The sequence below is a fragment of the Sus scrofa genome, chromosome 4 (genome assembly GCF_000003025.6).
Source record: "Sus scrofa isolate TJ Tabasco breed Duroc chromosome 4, Sscrofa11.1, whole genome shotgun sequence".
NCBI classification, from domain to species: Eukaryota; Metazoa; Chordata; class Mammalia; order Artiodactyla; family Suidae; genus Sus; species Sus scrofa.
In genome coordinates this window covers 65,766,664-65,779,590 of record NC_010446.5, presented here as the reverse complement: position 1 = coordinate 65,779,590, position 12,927 = coordinate 65,766,664, and the positions used below count along the sequence as shown (strand labels likewise).

At 43.0% G+C, this 12,927-nt stretch overlaps 1 protein-coding gene across 7 annotated transcripts in view; it reads left to right on the top strand.

The window, feature by feature from the left end:
• SULF1 (sulfatase 1) overlaps nucleotides 702–12,927 on the top strand; it is a 182,943-nt gene continuing 170,717 nt past the window's right edge. For 2 of the 7 annotated variants that reach the window (XR_002343270.1, XM_021089264.1), the window contains exon 1: nucleotides 1,167–1,493. The gene's annotated coding sequence lies outside the window, so the exon portion shown is untranslated. Of the gene's footprint in view, nucleotides 812–1,145; nucleotides 1,494–12,927 lie in introns of those variants that run through there. The other 5 variants (XM_021089261.1, XM_021089268.1, XM_021089257.1 and 2 more) reach the window with 5 other exon arrangements.

Sequence of the window (12,927 nt, the reverse complement as noted above, 5' to 3'; positions counted from 1 at the left end):
TATAGTCTAGATTCTCATGCTTTAGGCACATTTAAAGGGTTTTGTTTTGTTTTGTTTTGTCGGTGTATTTTTTTTCCCCCAGTGATTCCCCTTCCCAGTTCAAAGAAATTCAAAAGGTGCAATATTTAAAATGTTGGCTTCCCACAGAAACTGTCAGGAGGTTGATAATATTTCAAATTCCTATTTTCTATTTCAGATTATCAAAATCCTTAGAAGCCTGATGGAATTTTCTAAATGGTGAGATTTGTAGCAATTGATTTCTTTCCAGATATCTCTTTAAAAGCATTGTAACAAGTATAACCATTTTCTGGTTCAAACTGCTATCAAAGTAATTAGTTATATAAAACAGTTCAGAGAACTCAAAAAAAAAAAAAGGAAAGAAAGAAAAAGAAATGCACCTAAGAAGGAGGTATTGCAATTGGCCAAAAATTGAAAACATTTCAAAACAAGATTGTTAATGAGCTGTTTGAGCTATATGGACATTATAAGTGCAATTAACTAGAAGCCAATAAAAATAATCAATGACAGAGTGCAGCCCTCTGGTACCCAGTGCTTTTTACAAAGAGATGTCTGTGAAGGCAGCGAGGGATTTCTTTTCTTTTTTTTTTTTTTTAAAGCCACCTTTATCTATGGGAACGCGTGCTATTTTACATGAGCAGAAACGAAAATGATTTTCATTGACTGTTTCTGAAGTTCAGCCCGTGGCGAACAGTCAAGAGCTGTATGTGGGAACAGAGAAGTTTCTGCTCTTAGCCGTGCCCCCACCCCCTTCCTCCCAGGAATGTTGGAGCCACGATCTCATCAAAGGAAGGTAGGAGTTTAGATTTCAAATTGTAGATGCCACATTTCAGGGCAAACGACTCCTACATGAATATTTGATCAATATGTCAAGATGAAGTTTTTTAATCTCCTGGAGGTGGGGGGGCAAGGGGTGGGGGGGTGCCTGGCTGAGAAGATCGCGCTCCGTAGGTTGGCAGGCAAAGATTTTTAGTGTTTCTGTGCATCCTCCGGAGAGTCCCAGTGGTCCCGGGGTGGGAGGGGGGAGGCGCAAGGAGTTGTGTAAAGTAATACACAACTGGCCACCGGAATAATTCATTCCCTCCACCTTCTCTTTAGCGCCTCCCACTTCTTCTCTTTTTATAGCAGTTCTTTCTCTCGGAAAATCTCAGGTTACTTGACTGGGAGTTCTCAGCCCTCCAGTTTGAGCCCTGCCCTCAGCCTCCGGTCGGTGAGAGACACCCAGCCCCAGCGATTGGATTGGGCAGCCCGTCTTGCCACACCGCTGTGCTGAGTGCTTGAGGACGTGTTTCACCAGATGGTTGGGGTTAGCGTGTGTCATCACATGCGAGTGGGGATTAGGAGCAGGAAGGCTGCCTTGCTGGAGCTGTGTGGTCTTCTCCAAGTGAGAGTGGCCGGCGAGAGAACCACTTGGCTTTGGGGGGAGAAGAGGAGGAATTCATTTTCTGCAGCCACAAGCAAAGCAGTTTTTCCAGGTAAAGTAAAAGACGCTCAATGCATCTCTCTCTCCCTCTCTCTCTCTCTCTCTCTTTCCCTCAACATACTTTTGAATGGAATGCTAGCACAGCACACTTGTCAAACCCAGTTGTTGCTCTCTTATCAATGCCTCTATTGTACCGCTGACAGATAACAGTGAACCTAGCTGGGTGCTTGGCTGTCTTTATAGAACTAACCCTCCTCCTGCCTCGCTCTGGAAGGTGTAGTGAAGAAAATGTCTTTAGAAGCCGTGTCTGTCCCCACCCTTTCATCTCCTCGTTACCTACTTAAAACCGGAGTTATAAATTGTTCACAAAGGATGGATAAGCCCAAGAAAGCATGGATCTTAGCTTTCAAAATGAAAATTGACTTTCAAACTGTTGCATTGCACTCCTCGGTGCCTGAGGATTCTTGGAAGAATCTGTCACTGAGTTACTGGCAGAGATGGAAAAGCTTTTTCTTCAGTGATTTTTTTTTTTTTTTTCAATGTAGATCCTGCCTGATTTGTGAGGGACCAAAGTGTTTCTAAAAAAAACAATTTGGAGATGGACTCTAAGTTGGAAACTCCTTAGGAGAAGGGCTGCCTTGGGAGCGGCTGATAGAGTGACTTTAAAACAAAAATGCTTAGAGTGAGAAGAAAAGCAGAAAAGGAGGAAGTAGGAAAACGCTCTTTAACGGAGCCCTCTTGCAGCTGCAGGGGAGCAGATGGAGGTAATTCATTTGCAGATCTGTTTGTGAAAAGTTTTACAAGTCACTGAAAACTGAAGTAGCATCTCTGTAATGGATCATTAAAGTCACTGCATTTATGGGTTTTAAACAGGCTATCTGAAGTGTTAATTAAATGTAAATAGATTTTCTGGCTTGGTTATAAACAAATGTTTTTTTAAAGGGTTTTAATTATAAATTAGTCATTGGAAATTAATGGTCATCCGGTGCCTGAGTCACACCAAATGAGTTGTCATCATACATGTGAGGAGCCATTAACATAACGATTCTGCCAAAAGCGCCACCAAATTTAAACTGAACTGAGTGGAGCAATGGGGGTTCATCTATTATACTTAATTTGAGGAATAACAAAGGCCTTTCCCATGGATGCCCTATTTTTACAGGGATCAAAAAAATACAATTTTCATTTTTTGCCAAGTTTCTCATCAAGGGAATGGAGACCATAACTTCTTTTGCACCCTAACAGACTTGCCCCCCTACAGCAGTATTTCTATACCTGTGGTGCTCAAGAATTCCTGCTCCTATGGGACTTGCACAGTGGGTACAGAAACCCAACACTGTCCTCACCCTTCGCAGGTGAGAGATTCTGTGAATAATACTGTATATAAGCTATTCTGAAATAGGAGCTGTTCCGTAGGTTGAATAACAGGATTTAGGGCTAATGCTCCGGGATTCTTGTCTTCAACTGCATAAAGATGCTTGAAAAATTATGTTTCAAATTGCGTTGAGAATTTTGCAGCAAGAGAATTGATTTTTTAAATTACTCTTTAAAACATTTTTTTTTCAATGCACGATAGTGTCCAGTTGTTATCTAGAGCGTTCTCCGAAATCATCTCAAAAACCTTCTCCAACGAGAAAATATCCTCCTAAATCACCAGGCAGTTATTACGACCGAGTATGATCCGATTCCCAATATTACATAACCAAAAGAGGACTAAGTTCATAAGCTGCAGTCTTTTGACATTCCAGTCATTCCATTTTAGCTTTACAATGGAACTGGAGGTTTAAAAAAAATAAAGACAGAAAGGCAAAGTAATAGCTGGTGTGGTGTCAGGATTAGGATTATGTACACAGCCCCTAGCAGGTTCCGTGCTGGCTACCAATCGCATTTTTCGTGATGGCAGAGATATTTTAGGAGAAAGTTAAGTCACTGTTGGGGTCTTCCTCTGGGAGATGCAGTATGATGGCATCTGACAAAAGCAAATCCGTCACTGTTTCACCACTGGAGCCTCAAAGCATATGGTGCTAATGTTACCAACTGACTGCCAGGCGGCCGCCCCAGGAGTTTGGCAATATGGGAAAATCCCCCTCCCTAAATCAGTTGTCTGCAGGATTTAGGCAGGATGGAAACAAGAAAGGAAGTGTTGAAAAATAATAAATTCACACCTGTAGAAGGCAAAGTTGTGTGTTATTCTCCCTAACAAGGCTAAGGTAATATGAAGTTACTTGGGGAGCCAAAAGGCCCGTTTCAAGACAGGGCCCGCAGGGCGATCCTAGTTTCTTGTCAAAATCTAAATCCACGGTTCCAGATGGTAAACATTCAGAGACATATTTATGGTGACTTCTGCATACCTCAGGTTGACATTTGGTTTCTTCCTGACAGCACTTGCGCGGGTAACACACATGAAGTTCCCATCAGTACTCGTAACAGCCCAGCACGCGGGGCATCCCTCCCAGGGAAGTGAAAAATCACAGGGTTGGGGTGGGGGGTGGATTTCCACTTGCCCTGTGGCTCCCTGCTGCCATCTAAGCACGCAGTAAAGTGACCGCTCTCAGAAGCAAAAAGCAATTGGCAAGCTGGACCCATTAACTTAGAAAACCCACTTTGATAGTGGCGTGGAAAACTAAAACACACGATGAACCTAGAGAGTCCATGAACTGGGCGTAGATGATGAGCGGGAACCTTCAGCAAAGAACTAAATGGGCTCTCTCTCCTCTCCTTCGAAAGAAATTTATGTAACTTGAAACACATTGTCGTGGTCATTTCTGCTGCAACAGTAGACACAAGTGACAAGTGTGGCACTTTGCATTTCCTGTCTTAATTATACACCCACATGGGGCTGGATGGGGGCTTGGTTCTTGCGTGTTTTAGATTTTAAATGGTTTATTCTTTAAGAATCCATCCAGCAGGATTTCTGATACTGAGATTTCGCCAGCTATTGCCATGTGGATGAGACCAACCAATGGGTCAGGTCAGGACATCTGGTTCTTTTTCCCCTGTGCGATATTTTTGCGTAGCAAGCGCGTGGAGTAAATTGACGGGAATTAAAATCTTTAAGGAGCTGACTCTAAATAGATTATTATTTTTAATCATCATTATTGTCTTTGAGGGAAAAGAGGCTCATGTATGAAATGAAGTCCATGGTCATATGGTAAATTTACCTTTCCTTTAGGTTATATCCATAGCCGGGGTGGGGAAGGGAGAGATATTTGAAAGAAGATATTTTATGGGAAAAGTTTGTCTTGAAATATGTTTCCTATTTAAAATATCTTCAATTCTATCTCAATGTGTTGGGAAGGAGGGGTATTAGCCTGTTAGCTGTTTTCTCCCCCTCTCTAATATTCCTCTAGCCCCCATAGCCAATCTGTCATCAAATCCTGTGAGTCTTTCCTTTAAAGTCTCTCCCACATCTGGACCACAGCTACCGCTCCAGTGCAAAGATGCTGTCACGCGTGGGTCATTACAACCACCTCCTAACTAGTCCTCTTGCCTCTACTTCCCTCCACTCCATGGGTTGCCAGCTGGGCTTCCTAAAACATGGCTTCCAGCCAAGCATTTTTCAGCTGAGACTTACCACATGGACCCTCATCATCCAGAGGATGAAGCCTGAATTGCTGAGTCTGACTTGCTGGCCCTCTGTAACTCGGCCCCAACTTTCCACCTGTATCTCCCACCAAATCCATACGGCAGCAAACATATGCCCTTCCCTGCAGCTCAAGTGCTCAGCTCTATGCCCTCCACCCCGGTCCTGGTCTCTTCTCTTACACCTCATTACTCGAGTTTTCCATCTTACTGTCTGCAAAATGAGAGTTTACCATCATATGCGCCGTGCCTTCTGGTTCTAGGTTTATAAGCCTGTGTGTCGAACATCCTTGTCACCTCTGTATATTTACACTTCAAAGCTTCCACCGAAGTCCCACTTCCTTCCGGAAGCCCCCCACCACATCTCCCAGTAAGGTTTCCCTTCATTTGGGGCTGACTATTAGGGATCTATAGGTTGCATTTAACACAATTGCCTTAAAAAAAAAAAAAAAAAAAAAAAAAAACCCTGCTTTCTACTTTGCCTTTTTAAAAAGACATTTTACTGGCGTATAGTTGACTTTTAGAAAGTTGGGTTAGTTTCAGGTGTGCAGCAAGATAAATAAGTTATACATATACATATAAATCTGTTCCTTTTCTGATTCTTTTCCCATGTAGGTTATTACCCAGTATTGAGTAAATTACCCTGTGCCAAACAGTAGGTCCTTGTTACTTATTTATTTTACATGTTGTTGTGCGTATATGTCAATCCCAACCCTCTGATTTATTCCTCACACCCCACATTTCCCCTTTGGTAACCATGAATTTGATTTCAAAATCATTGAGTCTGTTTCTGTTTTGTAAGTTCTTTGGTATCGTTTTTTGTTTTGTTTTGTTAGATTCTACTTTGCCTTTTTACCACTTGACTCCTTAGGGAGGGTGAAGTCTCCTAAGACAGGGACAGGCCTGAGCCACATTTGTACCCCACAGAAGATGCTAATAAATGTGTGTTGACTAGCTCACATGGACATTCAAACATCCAAGGCACTTTCCTCTCTAGTTACCCCACTTTGGAGCCAGTAAATGGAACCTCTTCTCCACCCAGAGGAGGAAAGGGAAAAAACAGTGGAACTTGATGGGTCGGATTTGGGGGCAGATTAGGAAAAATGCCATTTGGGTAAAATGTGAAATGACTGCTCCCAAATTAAGCTTGGGTCTTATATGAAAAATCCCCACCTCTTTCAGCTTCCTATGACCATGGTAGAAATCCCATCTATTAGCTGCCCCTCTATGGTATAAAATTCCAAAGATGATTTCGGAAGTGGGAGAGTACAGTGCAGAAAAAAAAATTCATGTTCTAATCCGGGTACCACCTCTCGTAGCTGCATGGCCTTGGACAGGTGACTTAATGGCTCAGCTCCTGCCTCTGAAAAGTGAAGAGAGGAATGCTTTCCTTGGGGATGTCATGGAGAAAACCACAAAGCACCTAGCTTGGCACATGTGCAATAAATGGGGGCGAGAGCAGGTCGGTAAGTGCGTATGTGGAAGTAGGTCTAAGATGCATGGATGTGTTCATCTCAGCCCTGTCAATCATTCTGTGTATTTGGAGGGTGTCTCCTCTTACCCTTATTCTCTCCCACCAAAAGCAGGGAGTGGGGAAGAGAGAGAAGGAGAGAAAGAGGAGCTGCTTTTTGCATTGAAGGATTTGGAGCAACTGAGTTAATGGACCTGTAGGGACAATGGTGACAGCTGAATACGCTTTGCAGGGAGAAGGGAGTCCTAGGCCCAGCATTAAAGGATAAGAAAGAGCAGGCACTGGGCCGCTGTGCTGGGGGAACAAAGGCCCACGCCGTGGACCCCAGCAGGGAGTTGAATTCACCAAAGGGTCATGTGCTCCTCTTCTTCCTTCCTCTTGGCCCACTGTTTAGAAAGAAATAATAACTTGGCAAAACACTGGAGAGAGTCAGGTCAAGCCTCCAGAAGTAATTGGTAAAGCAAGATACCATTTAGACAAAACAAGGGGCTTGGACCGTTGTTGTCCTTCACCTTTAAACCAAATTTTACAAAAGGCTGAAAGCAATCAGCTTGAGCTCTGTTCCCAGACTCTGCACCCACCATCAAAGACTGAGCCCTCTAGCTGTACCCTTGCCCCCAGAGGGCAGCTGACTGAGAAATTATCACACCAAGCACTAAAGGCCACCTTGCAAATATGTCCTTGGACACCGGTCACTCAGTTTCAGTTTTCAGGATCTTGGGATAGGTCAAAGGATCTTCTTTTCAGTCCTGATCATCTGGTCTGCACCTGCCCCGGTCCAGGGAAAGAAAAGAAACTGGAATTCCTCTAAGCGAAGGGCAAGGCAGTTATTTCTGGAGATGCAGATCTCTTCTCAGCAAACATGACAATCGAACACTCAAAAAGAAGCATTAACAGTTAGGTGGCTTAGGAGTTCCCCTTGTGGCACAGTGGTTAATGAATCCGACTAGGAACCATGATGTTTCGGATTCGATCCCTGGCCTCGATCAGTGGGTTAAGGATCCGGCATAGCTGTGGCTCTGGTGTAGGCCGGAGGCTACACCTCCGATTGGACCCCTAGCCTGGGAACCTCCATATGCCGCAGATGTGGCCCTAAACAAACAAACAAACAAAAACCCAGTTAGGTGGCTTGACCTCATCTTCAGCTGCAGCAGATAAACTAGCTGCTCAAAACACGGGAATCCATGTACTACAGCACAGCAGTGTTTTAAACCTTGACCTTCAAAGGTGGACTCTTTTCTGATCTCCTTTTTACTACATGACTACAAATCTGTAGGAAACTGTTCCTGCATTTTTGAAATTGTGAACCTTAGAAATTTGGCCACGCCACTGTTCATTCACTATAGTGAGTGAGGCTGATATTTGATTTCCTGTTGTGGCTCAGCAAGTTATGAATCTGACCGGTATCCATGAAGATGTGGGTTCCATTCCTGGCCTTGCTCGGTGGGTTAAGGATCCAGTGTTGCCACGAGCTGCAGCCTAGGTCGAAGATGTGGCTCAGATCCTGCATTGCCAGGGCTGTGGCTCAAGGTTACAGCTGCAGCTCTGATTAGACCTCTAGCCTGGGAACCTTCATAGGCCCCAGATACGGCACCAAAAAAAAAAAAAAAAAAAAAAAAAAAAAAGATCCTCAACCCCTGCGCTGCATAAATAAGCAGACACAGCATGTTTCTGGGTGATATGAAAGATTATCCCAAAATTAATCTACAAATTTCTGGTAATAATGATCAAAATCTCACACAAGAGAACTAGATGGATCAACTGCTGCTGATCGTGGGAGCAGCATTTGGGAACAGGCAAGAGCCCAAGAGACTCCATTTGAACATAAAATAAAGATTCTCAAGTTCATGTGGATGATAAACTCAGGAGTAAGACTGGACCCTTGTGTAAGAGAAACACCATCGTAAGATGGGGACTCGTTTTATCACACATCCCATATGATACAAAACCACAGTAACTGAGTTTTCTCTTCCTAAGCAGTTGACTCTGATGCAGACATTGATCTACGTCGATGTATTTTTGCTTTTGTTTTATTCTCCTCAGTTTTTTTTTTTTTTTTTTTTTTTTTGCCGTTTCTTGGGCTGCTCCCGTGGCATATGGAGGTTCCCAGGCTAGGGGTCGAATCAGAGCTATAGCCGCTGGCCTACGCCAGAGCCACAGCAATGCGGGATCCGAGCCGCGTCTGCAACCTACACCACAGCTCACGGCAACGCCGGATCGTTAACCCACTGAGCAAGGGCAGGGATCGACCCGCAACCTCATGGTTCCTAGTCGGATTCGTTAACCACTGTGCCACCACAGGAACTTCTCTCCTCAGTTTTAATCTCTATTCTGTTGTTTGCATTGTCCAGATCTTCAGCTCAGCTACAGAGTGTTTGCTGGAAAGAAGTTCTATTGCTCTAATTAATGGAAACTCTGAAGTTTTTATTACTTTGGTCTATGGCTTTCCCTATCTGCAAATAGAGCTATTAATATATGCAGTTTTTCCACCTCATGGAATACATTAAAGTCCCAACACAAGTCTGTTTCAAGAACTCAGGCAAATCCTCCCATATTCATTCTCTTGATAGAGGCCCTAAATGCAATCTACGTGTCTTCCCATTTTTCTGAGCAAAGAGCACATTCCTCATAAACAAAACGGAAATCTGAATTACAGAGAGTTCTAGTTGTCTAGTTTTGTGGTCTGGCATGCCAACTCATAGGCAGTACCTGCTATATTAACTTAAGATCGAATGTTAGATATTAGCCATAGCAGGGTCATGATGAGAAAAGACGAAACGCACACCGAGTGTACATTTATTGATAAGTTAATTTAGAAGTGTGCACTCATGGACATTCTCCTCAAACCCCTGTCACTGATACGGCTTCGCATCAAAATCACCTTTCTGTAATAGACCATGTCCTCCAAATAGACTTCCTGCCCGTTTAAAGCCTCCCCCTTAACCTTCACCTGCCAATAATCAATCTTCCCCTGACTAGAACACCCTAGCACACAGATGTGCTTGGCATTGCATCCAGAAATTCTTGAAACTTCAGCTTTTAACTTTCATCTACAAGAAGGGCTCCCCCCTCCCCAAAGAGGCCCCTACAAATCATGAGCTCCATTTTTCCTCTTGAGAGCTTCATGTTGGTAAGAAAAAAAGAAAGTCTTCTGGACACAGCAAATGAATAAAAGCATGGGATATGTCATATTTCTTATGGGAGACACTGAGAGGCTTCACGTGTGTTATCCCATTCTTTTCATATACGACATCTATATTTAGTAAAAGAGATTTGGGGGGATAGAGTCAATATCCAACAGCCTAAATTACTTTTTGGCAGTTGAGTTGACATCCTAAGGAAAAGTCATAAGGTGCCTTCTAAATAGAGCCAGCAGAACAGGCTTGAGAAAGCTGCATCAGTGTGTTAATTCATTTAAGAACTTCCTGTGTATGTATTTCTATCCTCTGTAGAGAGGAATACAAAATAATGTAAGACACCATCCTTGCCCTGAAGGAATGTCTAGTTTAACTGTGAAGGGAAGACCCACACACAAAGACTTTTTTAGTAGTAATGCAAAGAATTTTGTGGTTGAGTATCAGTTGTTAATACCCGTTAAATAAAAGAGCTGTCAACAGAGCCCCCTATTGGAGGACTGGAGCCTGGTTGGGGCAAGGCTTTGCTCTTGCTCTGATTCATCTCCATTTTTTACAAACTTGGTGGGGACAATTCATTTACCCTTTTCCACTCAGTTTCCTTCTCTATAAAATGGGGACATGGTTGATCATAAAGTATTGTTATAAAGGTTCAAGGAGATCACATAAATTAGATGTTTAACACTGCACAGAGCAAAGTAAGCATTCAAACATCTTTTTTCCAAGTTGGCAAAAGGAACAACTTGAGTTAAGGCTTGGAGATAAACTGGGTATATCATTTTCAAATCAAGACATAGGATTTTTGGTTTGGGGGTATGTATTTTTTTTTTTTTTGGCTGTACCCACAGCATGCAAAAACTCCTGGGCCAGGGATCCAACCTGCACCACAGAAGCAATCCGAGTCATAGCAATGACAATGCGAGGTCCTTAACCCACTGAGCCACCAGGGAACTCCCAAGACAAAGGATTTTTAAATCAGAGGATTTGCATAGCTGCGGTCTGGGGATACAGTGAAGGAAGGCCCTCTGCAAGGGAGAGGGATAGAAAGGAATGGGAAGAGGGAGAAAAGAGAAGTGATGGAGGAAGAGAGAGGAGACAAGAAAGGAGGAAGAGAAAGAGCATGGTCTTCTGTTGCCTCTACTCTGTACTTTTTTCTATTTTCAGCTTGTCATACCAGAGCTAAATTAGGCCAGATTCTAGAGTGTCTACATAGCAGGACATCAGGTAGAGAAGCTAGACTTTAATTAAATAGATGCCTTAGGAAATCTAAGCAGTAGGTTTTTCAGCAATGAAGGGGAGGTGAGGGGAGAGAAAGGGAGAGAACATAACAATTGGGAGGGATACCAGTAGTCCAAAAAGGGGGGGGGAAGAGTTCCCGTGTGGCTCAGTGGGTTAGGAACCCAACACAGTGTCCATGAGGATGCAGGTTCATTGCCTGGCCTCGCTCGGTGGGTTAAGGATCCAGCCTTGCCATGAGCTGCAGGATAGGTTGCAGATGCAGCTCATATCTGATGTTGCCATGGCTGTGGTGTAAGCCTGCAGCTGCAGCTTCGATTCGACCCCTAGCCTGGGAACTTCCATTGCTACGGGTGCAGCCATGAAAAGAAAAAGGGGGGGTTGCCTATTCTCGTCATTGACATTGGGCATGAGTAAAGGGGGGGGTAAGAAATATTGTGAAGAACTAAGTGACAGTATCAACCACTTGGCAGTAGAGGACAAGGGAAAGACAGGTGACAGAGATGACACTGATATATCAAGCCCAGGAAATAAGGGAATGGTGATACCACCTAAGGACTATGAGGGTGCTGGAAGTGGAATTTCATTTTGCAACGTCATAAATGTCCCAGGCTATGGTTGGGATAACTTTATAATGCAAACACAGGTAAATGCATATGCATATAAATATTTAATAAGATAATTTAAAACCAATTAAAATGTAACTTTCTGATCATATATAGACATAAGACAGAAGACACGACTGTGATGTTTTTATGACCAATTCCTCCTTAGATAAAAAGAGTCTTCTCCATTTAAGAAAAGCGTTGACCAGATAACTACTCTAGTGTTTTTAAACTTTAGGGAAGTAATGGATTTTCAAGTTAGAACATCCAACTACTTCTGCAAAATACCTATAATTCCCCTCTTTCAACTAAGAAAATGTTGGTGGAGAGGGACGTATAACTTAAAGAGCATCTAGAGGCAAGAAGAGATGAACTATTTAAGTTGCTTCTGCTCATAAACTTTCAGATTCTACCTTGGTTGACATCCTTTTGCAGAATGTATGAAGGACTTATTTTATAAGTAACACAGACACTCCCTTTTTCACACACTACGAAGACAAATTATTCTTAATTTTAAGGTTTGGGAAAGATCTTCCCACTTCTTGTCTTTCTATCTCCTCTTGCTTTATTTACCCTTTTCATTCTATTTGTTTCTGCCACACTTCATTTAAGCTTCTCTCCAAAACAGGAGAGCCATTCTTCCCAATCAATAAATAATTTTCAGGATTAGGTATAATTTTATTAGCGGTAGAAGATTAGATTTGCCTTTTCAAACTCTTGTACTAGATGCTGCGGGTAGCATGACTGAAAGAATACACTGCTTGAATCAGCAAGATTTGGCATTAAAAAGTGTTGTCTTGTTGCTAGAAATTTGTGGGCATAGCATTGACCTGTGGAGGCTGGACAGCATGTGGTTCCTCAAAAGAGACTTGGGTTCTGTTCAAGTTTTTAATGAAGATTTTGGCCCGTTTCATTTTATTCAACTGAGCTTTCTGAAGCACATTCCCTGGTTCCTATGGGAGAAATGCCAGCATGAGTATCAGCACCTGTAATCTAGGTTCTCATTTGGGGTTGCCATATACTAGGGTCAAATTGGCATGAGTCAGTGTATATTTGGAAGTTATTAATGGCTAATGACTGAATTGGTAATTCTTCTTTTTTCTAATTTACAAATTTAATTGGATGCCACCTGTGATATTGGGATGTTGTCTGGCAAGAGATTGATCTCAAAACACAGCTCTCAGCACAACTACAGAACTGAAAGAGACTTGAGCCAGGCAGCAACTTGTGAACTCCATGAGAGCTTTTCTTTTCTTTGTCTTTTTCAGGGCCACACCCGCGGCATATGGAGGTTCCCAGGCTAGGGGGTCTAATCGGAGCTGTAGCCGCTGGCCTACACCACAGCCACAGCGACACGGGATCCTTAACCCCCTGAGCGAGGCCAGGGATCGAACCCACAACCTCATGGTTCCTAGTCAGATTCGTTTCTGCTGTGCCACGACACGAACTCCTGAATTG